Source organism: Dendrobates tinctorius, unplaced genomic scaffold (genome assembly GCF_039654945.1).
Source record: "Dendrobates tinctorius isolate UK_male_01 unplaced genomic scaffold, ASM3965494v1 ptg000254l, whole genome shotgun sequence".
Taxonomy (NCBI): Eukaryota; Metazoa; Chordata; class Amphibia; order Anura; family Dendrobatidae; genus Dendrobates; species Dendrobates tinctorius.
In genome coordinates, this window is record NW_027361921.1 from 25,016,497 (window position 1) to 25,031,818 (window position 15,322).

Below are 15,322 nucleotides of genomic sequence, written 5' to 3' on the forward strand. Positions count from 1 at the left end.
CTTGTGTGTTGAAGTCTCTTTGTCTCCAAGCGCTTGCAACAGAAAGGGCGAAAAACCTCACAATTCGGACTCACTGGTGATCTGGACAGCTGACGCTTGGTCAGAACAAAAGCAGCTACGACAGTATAAACCAAGTCCTCCACTTTGCCGATAGTCTTCTCCCAAACAAAAACTCCCTACGTGTGTCTAGTTTTGAGCAAGAATGCATTAGTGATCCAATGGGAAAAGGAACTATATCTTTAATATACTCAATTGTTAATCCACCTCATGATGAAAAAAAATTGAAATTTATGATACACTGGGAGGAGGAGATGGAATTTGATTTGTCACTAGAGGATTGGAGATCTTGTTGTGATGTTTTCCAAGGAAAGCCACCAATCATCCCTTGTGGAGACTTCACTGAAGGTTCTCCACAGGACATATCTCGTTCCAACTAAACTTCACAGTATATACCCAAATATCTCTGCTCTGTGTTATCGGGGCTGTGGTCTACCGGGGGATATGAAACACATCTGGTGGACTTATTCGGCGGTCTCTGACCTATGGCATAGAGTGAAACTCAAAGTGGATCAATTGACAGGCAGGAAAATTCCTCTAGAACCTCCGGTTTTTCTCTTTGGGGAAAAGCACCCGTCTCTTCCTAGAGGTTTCCATAGATTGGTAAACTCCCCTTTCATGGCTACCAAAATTCATATAGCAGCAAAATGGAAATCCCCAACATTGTCATAGTTACTTGTTAAAGAAAGGATGAACAATATTATGCTCTATGAACGCTTTGAAGCTACTAGAAACGACATGTGGGATCAGTTCTTTAAGATTTGGGGGCCATGGATGGATGGATTTGGAACCAAATACACAAATGGACCAGATCTTGCGCATATCACCGTAATACCTCTGGACTGTGGAGATGGGGAGTTGGATCTAGACTTCGAACTACAGTATATAATCATTATATGCTTGTCCTTGGTTCATGGTGTAAATGAAATCGGAATGAAACAACCATTAAAACTAGGCTATCAAAAAATACTAAAGTTACTATAATGTACACTGTGGATTTAATGTTCCCTTTCCCTACTGTTTTATCCTCTTGTTGTAATTGCCTTGTCTTTCCCTCTATAGGTTATATGTTTGACATGATAAGTTAAAAATTCCCCTGCGAGGGAATATGTTTCTAAGTATACTGTTTTCTAAAGTTATAAATTTCAATAAAACAATTTTGAAATTAAACATTTTTTATTGCAAATTTACTGTAATTTAATTTTATAAACAGTACCAAATTAGATTATTTTTTACACATTAGACTATTGAATAAGCTTAAATAATTTTTGATATAATTAATGCTTTAGTGCAGAGTACATGCTTGTGGCCACTGCCAAGAATGTATTGATCCACACTGATGCGATAACCACAGCACTGTTTTCAAGGTAGTTCTCATGGACGTATTCTACCATTGACATTATGGCCGTTGTTGTCTCCTCACAAGTGGGCTTTATCTGATCCTCTGGAAGTACAAATCCATAAGTACCATTGTCTCTTAACTCAAAGGTATATGAAAACTTTATTCCAATGTCAGTTGCCCAGTCACCGGATGAGCCAGAATCGAAATAATCTACAATGTAAAGGGCGACAGAATGTTAATTGCAATGTGATCACAAAATATAGTCTGCATATTGTCACCTGCAATATATTTTTAATAAACTAAATAAGAAACTTATCTTTACATATCTAATATATAATTGCCAGTCGGCTCTGTCACAGCTTCCGGCGATTGTGTTGCTATCCCACAATCCACCGCGGTTGGAAGCTGTGACAAAAACGGCACCGCCATATTGGAACACCCATGTTATGGGTATTCCGATATGGCTGCCGGGATTCATATTGCTCGCCACGCCGTGCGGCACTGCTCATTGATTTGAACGAGTATGGTGCCGGAGATGGCGGTACGCGTAGACACTGCATACCGTGATCTCCGGCACCATGCTTACATACTTACCTCATCAGGAGGAGCATTGCCGTGGCGCTTCTCTTCTTCCGGAGACCAGGGCAGGAGTGCGCGTGAGAATCGCGCATGCACATAGCGCTATCATGCGCTATTTTACTGAAGACACATTTGCAGTGTGTCTTCAGCAATATGGCGCCGGACAGCGCGGTATGGGCATGTGCGTACTCCGGCGCCACACTCCTCCCCCTGCCTCCGACAGAACGGGACACAGGAAAGAAGGGTGAGTATAAATGGTTTTTTTGTATGTGTGCAGTTTAATAGGGATGAAGGGGACCATGCATACCAGGATAGGGGGGGTGAGAGGTAGCATGCATACCAGGAAAGGGGGGTGAGGGAACCATGCATACCAGTAAAGGGGGTTGAGGGGGACCATGTATACCAGGATTGGGGGGTGAGAGGACCATGCATACCATGATAGGGGGGTGAGGGGACCATGCACACCAGGGAAGGGGGGTGAGAGGACCATGCATATCAAGATAGGGGAGTGAGGGCCATGCATACCAGGATTGATGGGTGAGAGGACCATGCATACCAGGACTGGTGGGTGAGGGGTAGCATGCATACCAGGATTGGGGGGGTGAGAGAACCATGCATACCAGGATTGGGGGGGTAAGAGGACCATGCATACCAGAATTGGGGGATGAGAGGACCATGCTTACCAGAATTGTGGGGTGAGGGGACGATGCATACCAGGATTGGGGGGTGAGGGGACCATGCATACCAGGATTGGGGGGTGAAAGGACCATGCATACCAGGATAGTGGGTGAGGGGACCATGCATACTAGGAAAGGGAGGTGAGGAGGACCATGCATACCAGGATTGGGGGGTGAGAAGACCATGCATACCAGGAAAGGGGGTGACATGACTATGTATACCAGGAAAGGGGGGTGAGAGGAACATACATACCAGGATTGGGGGGTGAGGGGGGCCATGCATACCAGGATAGGGGGGTGAGAGGATCATGTATACCAGGATTGGGGGGTGAGAGGACCATGCAAACCAGGATTGGGGGGTGGGGGGACCATACATGCCAGGAAAGGGTGGTGAGAGGACCATGCATACCAGGATAGGGGGGTGAGGGGACCATACATACAAGGATAGGAGGGTGATGGTCCCATGTATACCAGGATGGGGGGTGAGGGGACCATGTATACTAGGATAGGGGGTGAGTGGACCATGCATACCAGGATAGGGGGGTGAGAGGACCATGCATACCAGGATTGGGGGGTGAGAGGACCATGCATACCAGGATTGGGGGGTGAGGGGTATCATGCATACCAGGAAAGGGGGGTGAGGGGGACTATGTATACCAGGATTGGGGGGAGAGAGGACCATGCATACCAGGATTGGGGGGTGAAAGGACCATGCATACCAGGATTGTGCATACCAGGAAAGGGGGGTGAGGGGACTATGTATACCAGGATTGGGGGGTGAGAGGACCATGCATACCAGGAATGCTCAGCCAATGAGCGGTGCCGCTCGGCTTTGGCGGGGGATTGAAATCCCGCGCCGCTAATAGCCGCGCAGCACCGCTTATTGGCTGAGCTACCGCCGGCTGAGCCAATGAGCAGCGCGGGATTCAAATCCCCTGCCCCGTCGGCTAAGCCAATGAGCAGTTCCGCACAGGATTTGAATCCCCCGCCACTAAGGATACACAGATGTTCATTTCACCGCACTCCCGATGCAATAGAATCGGGCCTATTTCTAGTTCTTCTATAATTCTGAATTATGTTCCATATTATTTTCCTTTGAAAGTTGGTTTAAAAAAATCTGTTGTTCCAGAGAACTTGTCCAGTCCTATATTAGATCAGGTTCAGATGGCTATATTTCATGGTACTTATGTAGACTTTAATGGATAGACCTTTGGTATTATGTCTGAAACTTACAGCTTCATACATGCCTATTAGGCTGTAAATTCAGGTTGGAAGATCAAAAACAATCTGTGCATTGATGCACAAATTATAATTATATCTATATATATATATATATATATAAATAAAGATGAATGTAGAGTCCCGCTCACTCCGCATAGACACATTCACTATAAAATCCCACATCATCCCATCAGCCAGAGCAACCGGACTACTACCACTAATATCCCACATCGTCTCATCAGCCAGAGCCACTGGACTGCTACTACTAATATCCCACATCATCCTGTCACAGCCGCCGGACAACTATCCCTAAAAAATCCTTTATTGTCAAATCTTTAAAAAAATGAGAAAAAATCTCAAAAAGGCACAAAAAACTGATCAATATTTAAATAAATCCAGCTTAAGTCCATGATATGATACCACGTCAGGCAGGGGTATATACCCTAATTTGACCCTATAGGGCCCTATAATTCTTCCCTGCCTGACAGCCGAGGTTAGCACCCTCTTGGAACACAAATGGCGCCCCTGCTCCACGGCGGCTGTCCCTACTCACCCTATTAAGTTCTGTATCTAGAATATACCAGATTGCGGAACAGACAAATGGCTGAGTTCAATAAACTATACTCAGAAAACTCATGCCAAAAACCACCAATAGGATGCCAGAAAAGGGGTGAAATACAGTAGCTGGAATAATCATTATTTTATAGGAACATAGTGCGTAGGGAGACAAATTACACTATACTATCGGTCCCTAATTGAGCGCTCCCATGTCATAGCGCGCCTACCCGGATTCTCAATCCATGGACGAGCGCCCCATATCTTATTACCAGGATAGCCACCCTGGTCCTCCTTCGTCCTCCGGGCACTCGCAGCCGTCCGGACACACGCGTATTATGCAGCCCCATCCCTATGTAGAGTATTAACCCTGTTAAAGTGAATATAATAAGTCCGCTGACTCGGTACGCATTATTAACATGTGATGTTGTTAACCCACTGCAGCAGTCAAAGACCTTACTGGAATATACTCCACCTGAAGGGGCACATAGAAGTACTGAAATACACTCCACATAGAGGTGGGCATAGATGTAAGGATAAATAAATTGAGGTAACCAAACCCTTCAGATTAACCCATACCACACCTTTCAGTGTAGAACCATGTATGAAATAATTTGATCTACCCCTAAATAACCCTATGAGTCTTAGTAGATACATATAAAAGTCTCATTACTCCCCAAGGTATGATATAAAATAACAGCGGGTTCCCACACTCATGATTCCCCTTAGTCTTATGATAACCTGATATAACAAAACTCATCATAGGGGTCAATAATGTCAATATGACCACCACATTTCCACAAATCATCTCCTAGATTTATGGTTTCCAAGGTTTTCGTGTATTATTAACAATGAGGACAATTGATATCTCATATCTCTCATATTGGGTTCTCTTCAAATAAAGCAACCATACGTGAGTCAATCAATAAGGCCCCTCGGAGCCACGGATTCCATTTTGAAGATCCATTGTGCCTCTTTTTGCAAAATCAATCTATCCCAGTCACCCTGCCTATTACTTGGTTTCACCACTTCCAAAGCACAAAAGGAGAGGACATCTCCATTGCCCCCATGTTCTTCCCATATATGGCGTGCCACAGGGGTATCTCTCTTGTTTCTTGTATCTCCCAGGTGTTCGCTTATCCTCCTCCTAAATTCTCTTTTGGTTTTACCGATGTAATTTTTTGGACAAGAGCAGGTCGCCATATATACCACTCCAACACTTTTACAGTTCGCAAAATCCCTGGCAAAAAACCTTTTGCCATTTGATGCACTTGTAAAGTTTTTTCCTGATGTCACATACCCACAGAACGAACAATTCCCTGCAGAGGAGGAAGGTACCACACTTAGAGATCCCGAGGCTTGTTCCTCCATATTGGGGCCTGCTTGGTTGTAGCCTCGTCCTCTGCCCCCATATTGACCTCTTGCATTCCCTCTCTGATTCCGCCATCTGCTTCTATAGAATTGACCTATCCCTCTGCCCCTTTGTGAAAGAAGTTGGCCTTTCTTGATGTAAAAATTGCAAAAGATTCCCAGGGTGCCTTGGTGACAAGTGTCTATCGGAAGCCTACTGCTACGAATTCTCTCTTGAGATGGGACAGCTGTCATCCTGTCCCGCTCAAGAGGGGTATCTCTCGAGGTCAGTATCTTAGAACCAGAAGGAACTGCTCGAATTCAGAGGCCTTTAGAGTACAGGCCTATGAAATGAGAGATAGGTTTAGGGAACGGGGATACCCTGATCATGTTTTGGAGCCCGCCTTTAGAAATGCTTTGGGTAGGGAGAGACACACATTATTGCAACCCAACACTGTAGTTGAGAATAACAATACGGTGAGAGTGATAGGGACCTATGATAACCAAATGGACCACGTATTTAGAATTCTCAACAAACATTGGAGCATTCTGCAGGCGGACACTGACCAGAGGTCACTTTTTGTAAGGGCTGCTCTATCAGAGATAGTCTCGTACACAGCCACTATAAGAGAGCTAGACAGGAGGGTACGTGGCTGGACAGAAAGGTCTGTGGTACATTTAGATGCGGGAATTGTTCGCTCTGTGGGTATGGTTTTTTGATTTTGCAAAAAGAGGCACGATGGATCTTCAAAATGGAATCCGTGGCTCCGAGGGGCCTTAATGATCGACTCACGTATGGTTGCTTTATTTGAAGAGAACCCAATATGAGAGATATGAGATATCAATTGTCCTCATTGTTAATAATTCAGGAAAACCTTGGAAACCATAGATCTAGGAGATGATTTGTGGAAATGTGGTGGTCATATTGACATTATTGATCCCTATGATGAGTTTTGTTATATCAGGTTATCATAAGACTAAGGGGAATCATGAGTGTGGGAACCCATTGTTATTTTATATCATACCTTGGGGAGTAATTAGACTTTTATATGTATCTACTAAGAGTCATAGGGTTATTTAGGGGGTAGATCAAATTATTTCATACATGGTTCTACACTGAAAGGTGTGGTATGGGTTAATCTGAAGGGTTTGGTTACCTCAATTTATTTATCCTTACATCTATGCGCACCTCTATGTGGAGTGTATTTCTGTACATCTATGTGCCCCTTCAGGTGGAGTATATTTCAGTTAGGTCTTTGACTGCTGCAGTGGGTTAACAACATCACGTGTTAATAATGCATACCGAGACAGCGGACTTATGATATTCACTTTAACAGGGTTAATACTCTACATAGGGATGGGGCTGCATAATACGCGTGTGTCCGGACGGCTGCGAGTGCCCGGAGGACGAAGGAGGACCAGGGTTGCTATCCTGGTAATAAGATATGGTGCGCTCGTCCATGGATTGAGAATCTGAGCGGGCGCGCTATAACATGGGAGCGCGCACCCAGGATTGCTATCGAGAGAGTGAGGTAGCTCCCCCGGCCGAATCCGGGTACGCGCCGCACTCTGGAGGAGTGTCCATAGGACGCCAGGGGGATCGACGCGATAGGCCGATCATCTAGTTTGGTCTGGACATGCGCATCTCCTGACTGAGAAACTGGGCATGCGTGATATGTCAGATGGGAGGATACCGGACGCTCATGATGGATGGACTCCATGGGGATGTATTGGGAGAGTCTGGACAAGCGCAGTGGTAGATGGGGGACGCGCTGGATTGAGGAGCGCAGGCGCAATAGAGCTCTGGGGGTTTGCCTGACGGGAAGTGAAACATGAATAAGATACCTCTAGGATTTAAGCTATCCAGCGCAGGCATACTACTGAAAGGGGAGACATGTAGGAGGTGATAATATTATGACCTTATACTCTATCATTTGTAGTAAGCGGCGAGGTAACTATAAATTGGTAATAGTCACTACACTCTGATTGACACCTGCAACCAGGCGCAACATCGGATCCTCTGTGGGAGCATTTATTGGCATCATGGGCCTCCTGATGAACTCCGTGCTTAGGAGTGAAACGCGTTGAGGCGACACTTTATCAGTGATGAGCTACGTTACATCAATATGACTTTTTGTTGGTTTTTGTTTTTGGGCATAGTGCAATTCTATTGAACATGAATGGTATGGGTTATATTGCTAATGGTTTCCTTTTCATGGGAGAATAATGTTGTTGCTAGTTGAAACCAGTATCTAAAAGGTTAAGGTTGATCTCCCATAGATATCATTGGTCGCTATTGGCATATGTTATTAACCCACCCCTCATTAAGGGGATTCTGTTTGACGTATTTTTGATTTATTTGGGGGGATTTTTGTGACAGCAATTTTCAATATTGCTTTTTTGGCCCTATATGTACCCATATAGAATTCTTCAATATTATGGAAGGTCAGTAAGGGATAGTCCACATGGAGCGGGGGCACCAGAACAACTTAGGGTGAAATATCTCCGCTGCTAGGTAGGGCTATCCACAGTTAGGGACTGATAGTATAGTGTAATTTGTCTCCCTACGCACTATGTTCCCATAAAATAATGATTATTCCAGCTACTGTATTTCACCCCTTTTTTTGCTTTTTTGGCTTCCTATTGGTGGTTTTTGGCATGAGTTTTCTGAGTATGGTTTATTGAACTCAGCCATTTGTCTGTTACGCAATCTGGTATATTATAGATACAGAACTTAATAGGGTGAGTAGGGACAGCCGCCGTGGAGCGGGGGCGCCATTTGCGTTCCAAGAGGGTGCCAACCTCTGCTGTCAGGCAGGGAAGAATTATAGGGCCCTATAGGGTCAAATTAGGGCATATACACCTGCCTGACGTGGTATCATATCATGGATTTAAGCTGGATTTTTTAAAATATTGATCAGTTTTTTGTGCCTTTTTGAGATTTTTTCTCATTTTTTTAAAGATTTGACAATAAAGGATTTTTTAAGAATTAGTTTTTCTTTAGAAGCCACTGGATAACTAATTTGAGGAATATTGATTTTTTGCTTGCTAACCCTAATATCCCACATCATCCCATCAGCCAGAGCCAATGGACAACTACCACTAATATCCCACATCATCCCGTCACAGCCGCCGGACTACTACCCCTAATATCCCACATCATCCCATCAGTCAGAGCCACGGGACTACTCCCCCTAATATCCCACATCATCCCGTCAGCCAGAGCCACCGGACTACTCCCCCTAATATCCCACATCATCCCGTCAGCCAGAGCCACTGGACTACTCCCCCTAATATCCCATATAATCCTGTCAGCCTGGGGTCAGAACCAGGGCACTAAGTGGAACGGTCCTAACGTCCATACCGGGGATCCTTTTAAGAGAGGCCTGGCATCAGAACCAGAGCGCTGAGTGGATTTGCCCTGACTTCCATACAAATGATTCCTTTAATAGAAGCCTGGGGTGAGAATCAGAGCGCTGAGGGATTTACCCTAACTTCCATACCGGGGATCCCTTTAAGAGAGCCTGGGATCAGAACCAGAGCGCTGAGTGGATTTGCCCTGACTTGCATACCAATGATCCCTTTAATAGAAGCCTGGAGTGAGAATCAAAGCGCTGAGGGATTTACCCTAACTTCAATACTGGAGATCCCTTTAAGAGAGGCCTGGGGTCAGTACCAAAGTGCAGAGTGGGTTTGTCCTCACTTCCAAACCGGGGATCTCTTTAAGAGGGGCCTTGGGTCAGAACAAGAGTGCTGAGTGCATTTGCCCTAACTTCCATACCGGGGATCCCTTTAAGAGAGCCTGGGATCAGAACCAGAGCACTGAGTGGATTTGCCCTGACTTGCATACCAATGATGCCTTTAATAGAATCCTGGGGTCAGAATCAGAGTGCTGAGGGATTTGCCCTAACTTCCATACAGGAGATCTCTTTAAGAGAGCCTGGGGTCAGTACCAGAGCATTTGAAGGCAATTGCAATGACTTCCATACCGGGGATCCCTTTAAGAGAGGCCTGGGGTCGGAACCAAAGTGCTGGATGAATTTGCCCTGACTTCCATACCGGAGATCCCTTTAAGAAAGGCCTGGGGTCAGTACCAAAGCTCAGAGTGGATTTGCCCTAACTTCCATACCAATGATCCCTTTAAGAGACCCTGGGGTCAGAACCACAGAGCTGAGTGGAAAGGTCCTAACTTCCATACCGGGGATCCCTTTAAGAGAGGCCTGGGGTCAAAACAAAAGCACTGGATGGATTTACTCTGACTTCCATATCAATGATCCCTTTAAGAGGGAAGATGTGACTATGAGATGGAGGATGTGTGATGGGGATATGGACAGGGAGGGGGGATTCATTTCTGTCATGTACTCACTGCTCCTTTCTGGGGGGCAGACAATGGCTGGGAGCTTATGTTCCCAGGGATGCTAGATTTCTCCCACCATGTCAGTGTCTGCTGAGGTGTTGTCAAGTGGGAAAACTTGCTCATAGCAACCAATCACAGCTTAGCTTCTTTTAACCAGCTCTGGTTAAATGAGAGATGCTTAGTGATTGGTTGCAAGGAAAACTGTTGCTCATAGCAACCAATAACAGCTCAGCTTCTTTTGAACAGCTCTGGTGAAATGAAAGATGCTTCGTGATTGGTTGGTGATACACACACATACATACATACATTCAGTTTTATATATAGAGATGGCCCAGTTTGCGTACATTTTCCCCCCACCTCTTTTGGAACTGCTGGGCATGTCTCTCCCCATTAATGCATGCTGTTGCAAAGAGCTGGTACCTCTGCTATCAGCGGTGTCTTGAGTGTGATGTTGTCATCAAATGATCGACAACGGCCCTCTTGAAGGATCTAAATATGAAACCCCTTGGTGACTGCAGCAGTAGCAAAGGAAATTTGTCCTTGTATGGTGCTTCTAGAAAGGTGGCCAACCCAATAGGTTGCTGATGAAAATGTGGATCACGTGAGGTCTTGGGATGTACAGTTAGAAATGAACTGTGCCATGTGTGTCAAGCTGCAAAAAGGTAAATTTTCTGTGGCCCCAGAAGGAGGAACAATACCCATCCTCTCCTCAAACTGACTCTTCTCCTCCACCTCCTCCTCTCCAGCCCACCCATGCTGGACAGACATGAAGCTGGGGTTGGGAGTCCTGTTGTGAGTTCATTTTCCCCTTCGTCACTGAGGTCTGGTGAACTCCCTATTCTGGTAAAGGAAGGTAATGAGCCTGATTATCAGGCACCTGAGCCTAATGAGGATGACTGGCTGAGTGGAGTCACGGACTGGATATAAGGCTGCCGACGCCCTTCTGCCCTGCGGGTGATTTCTCTGTGGACTTCTAGGACACCAGTCTGATTCCTGCTCCTCTAAAGCTAAGTTTTCTGCTTTGCCTGTTAGCATTTGTTTTTTGTTTTTTGTTTTCCTTGCTTTTCTGGATTCTGCCATTCTCTGCTGGGGTGAGCTGAATCTCCTTTTGCCTGTTTATCTGTCTTCAGAATATTCCTGAGTACTGACATAGCTTTTTTGAAGCCTAGTGTCTTCAGGGCCTTTTTCACTGTCAGTCTGTTGGCTCTTATTTTTATAGGGTTTTTCACGGATTGCAGACAGCAGCCTTCCTGTCCTTTCCTATCTAGTTAGCTTGGGCCCCATCTTTGCTCAGTCTATCTTTCTGTCTGTGTTAGTGTTTTCATCTTGCTTCACCGTCATTATATGTTAGGGGCTGCCTATTGCTTTGGGGTCTGCTCTGGGGCAGTTTAGATTTCCCCTTTCTTTCTTTAGGCCTATTTAATTCTCCGGCTGTGATCGAGGGGTCTAGGGCATCGTAGGAACCCCCCACGGCTACTGTTAGTTGTTGTGGATAGGATCAGGGGTCTGCAATCCGATAGCTGCCAACCTCTCTGGTTTTCTGGACCTAGCTAGCATTTCTGTTTTTGCCTCCTACGGTGACTCAATCATAACAGAATCACCCGCCATACCGCAGATCCTAGGGTACTTAATAGCAGGAAAGAATTGTGTTTAAAAAAAAAAAAAGAAAAAAAAAAGGTGTGTGTATATTCTTTCCTCTATATATCTGAGGCCGTAGGGGGAATTTTTTTTTCTCTCAATGGAGATAAAGCAATTGTCTGATTGTGTGGAGCAGCTCGCTGCGGAAGTGCGGGGAAATCCAACTACCTTGCTCGTTCGCATGTTGTTGAACCAAAGATCCCTACACCTGATGTATTTTTTGGGGATCGATCTAAATTTTTGAGTTTCAAAAATAATTGTAAATTATTTTTTGCCTTGAAGCCTAACTCGTCAGGGAGCTCCGCGCAGCAGGTTAAAATTGTCATCTCTTTGCTGCGTGGCGATCCCCAGGATTGGGCGTTTTCTTTGAAACCAGATGATCCTATTCTGACTAATGTGAACGCATTCTTTCAAGCTTTGGGGTTGTTGTATGATGAACCTAATGCTATTGATCAGGCTGAAAAGACCCTGTTGGCATTGAACCAGGGTCGAGATTCTGCAGAGTTATACTGTCAAAAGTTCCGAAAGTGGGCGGTCCTTACTACCTGGAATGATAATGCCTTGGCTGCTCTCTTTCGGAAGGGTTTGTCAGAAGCCGTAAAAGATACTATGGTGGGATTTCCTGTTCCCTCTGGTCTGGACGATTCTATGTCATTAGCCATTCAGGTTGACCGGCGTTTACGTGAACGCAGGATTGCACGAGAGGTGTCGCCACCGGTTGAACAGACGTCTGAACCTATGCAATGTGATAGAGTTTTGTCTAAGGCGCAACGTCAGGAGTTCAGAAGGCGTAATAAGCTGTGTTTTTTCTGTGGAGATGCCTCGCATATTATTTCTGTTTGTCCTAAACGAGAGAAACGCTTTGCACACACGTTTTCTGTTGGTCGTGTTCAACCTAAGTTTCTTCTGGCAATTACTCTGATCTGCTCCCTGTCCACATTTTCCGCCAAGGCTTTTGTGGATTCGGGAGCAGCGCTAAACCTAATGGACTTGGATTGTGCTAAACGTTGTGGATTTCCGATGACACCTCTGCAGACGCCTATCCCTTTGAGGGGGATTGATGCTACTCCTTTGGCTAAAAATAAACCTCAGTTTTGGACCCAGGTGGTCATGCGGGTCACCCCAGACCATCAAGAAAATTGCAGATTTTTGGTGTTGCATGGTCTGCATGATGCCGTTGTTCTGGGGTTTCCCTGGTTGCAAAATCATAATCCAGTTTTGGATTGGAAATCTGTGTCTGTGGTGAGTTGGGGTTGTCGGTGTGCCTTTAGTGAGGCTCTGGTTTTTTCCACCTCTCCTCAGTCGCATGATGTTCCTGACTATTTGGCGGACTTTTATGACGTATTTAGTGAGAATGAGTCTGCGTCCTTGCCTCCTCATAGGAGTTATGACTGTGCAATTCAACTAAGCCCGGGGTGTAAATTTCCCAAGGGTCGGCTCTTCAATTTATCTGTACCCGAGCACGAGGCTATGCGGTCCTATATTAAAGAGGCGTTGGAGAAGGGTCATATTAGGCCATCCTCTTCACCCTTAGGTGCCGGGTTTTTTTTTGTGGCCAAAAAGGATGGTTCTTTAAGGCCTTGTATTGATTATCGTGCCCTCAATAAGATTACTATTAAATATCAGTATCCGTTACCCCTGATTTCGGATCTATTTTCTAGAGTTAGATGTGCTTGCTGGTTTACCAAGCTTGACCTCAGGGGGGCGTATAATCTTATCCGCATTAAGCAGGGGGATGAATGGAAGACGGCGTTTAATACTCCGGAGGGACATTTTGAGTACCTGGTGATGCCTTTTGGGCTCACTAATGCCCCTTCCGTCTTCCAGTGCTTCATGAACGACATTTTCCGAGACTTTGTCGATAAATTTTTGATTATCTATCTGGATGATATTTTGATCTTCTCCAAGGATTGGGATTCTCATGTGGAACATATTCAGACTGAGTTCCGGATCTTGAGGGAGAATTCCCTGTATGTCAAAGGATCGAAATGCCTTTTTGGAGTACAGAGGATTTCATTTTTGGGATTTATTTTGTCTCCGTCAACTATTGAAATGGAGCCAGCCAAGGTACAAGCCATTTATGATTGGGTTCAGCCCACTTCTTTGAAGGCCCTCCAGAAGTTTTTGGGTTTTGCTAATTTTTATCGGAAATTTATAGCAAAATTTTCTAGTATTGCCAAGCTATTGACTGATCTGACTAAGAAGGGTGCTGATGTGTTGAATTGGTGTCCGGAGGCTGTTGCTTCCTTTCAGGAGCTGAAGCGAAGATTTACCTCCGCCCCGGTTTTGCGGCAACCTGATGTCTCACTCCCGTTCCAGGTAGAGGTGGATGCTTCTGAGATTGGTGCAGGAGCTGTTTTGTCCCAAAAGGATCTTGTAACATCTAAAATGAATCCCTGTGCTTTCTTTTCCCGAAAGTTCTCTCCATCTGAACGTAACTATGATGTGGGGAATCGGGAACTGTTGGCCATGAAATGGGCATTTGAGGAGTGGAGACATTGGTTGGAGGGAGCTAAACATCAAGTTGTGGTCCTTACTGACCACAAGAATTTGATTTACCTAGAGTCGGCTAAACGCTTGAACCCTAGACAGGCTAGGTGGGCCTTGTTTTTTACACGTTTTGATTTTATGGTCTCTTTTCTTCCTGGAACTAAGAATGTCAAGGCAGACGCCCTCTCTAGGAGTTTCTTTGCTGATTCTCCTGTGGTGACCAAGCCTGCTACCATCTTAGGCGAAGGGGTAGTTCTTTCTGCCATCTCGCCCGATTTGAGACTTGCTCTGCAAGAGTTCCAGGAGGACAAACCTGAGCGTTGTCCCAGTGGAAAGTTGTATGTTCCTGATCAGTGGAAGAAGAGAGTGATGTCTGAAGTTCATTGCTCTGCATTGGCTGGTCATCCAGGTATTTTTGGTACTAGAGATCTGGTGAGTCGCTCTTTTTGGTGGCCCACCTTGTCTCATGATGTCAGGAATTTTGTGCAGTCCTGTGGGACTTGCTCCCGGTCTAAATCTTGTTCTCGCTCCAGTGGGTTGTTGATGCCTTTGCTGGTCCCCAGGAGGCCATGGACCCATATTTCAAAGGATTTCATCTCTGATATGCCGGTCTCTCAAAGAATGACTGTTATTTGGGTGATTTGTGATAGGTTCTCTAAGATGGTTCATCTTGTACCACTCCCTAAGTTGCCATCTTCCTCTGAGTTGGTGCCCCTGTTTTTGCAACAGGTGGTTCGCTTACACGGGATTCCTGAGAACATTGTATCTGACAGAGGAGTTCAGTTTGTGTCTAGATTTTGGAGGACTTTCTGTTCCAAGCTGGGAATTCAATTGTCCTTCTCCTCTGCTTTTCACCCTCAGACCAATGGGCAGACAGAGAGAACAAACCAGACCTTGAAGTCGTATTTGAGATGTTTTATTTCCACTGATCAGGATGATTGGGTTTCTTTTTTGCCCTTGGCCGAATTTGCTTTAAATAATAGAGCTAGTTCTGACACTTTGATGTCACCTTTTTTTTTGTAACTTTGGGTTTCATCCTCGATTTTCTTCAGGGCA

General features: G+C 45.3%; 1 pseudogene; it reads right to left on the reverse strand.

Annotated features, from left to right (window-relative positions):
- Positions 1-1,296: 1,296 nt before the first annotated feature.
- Positions 1,297-15,322, reverse strand: part of LOC141067759 (carboxypeptidase O-like) — a 1,273,696-nt pseudogene continuing 1,259,670 nt past the window's right edge.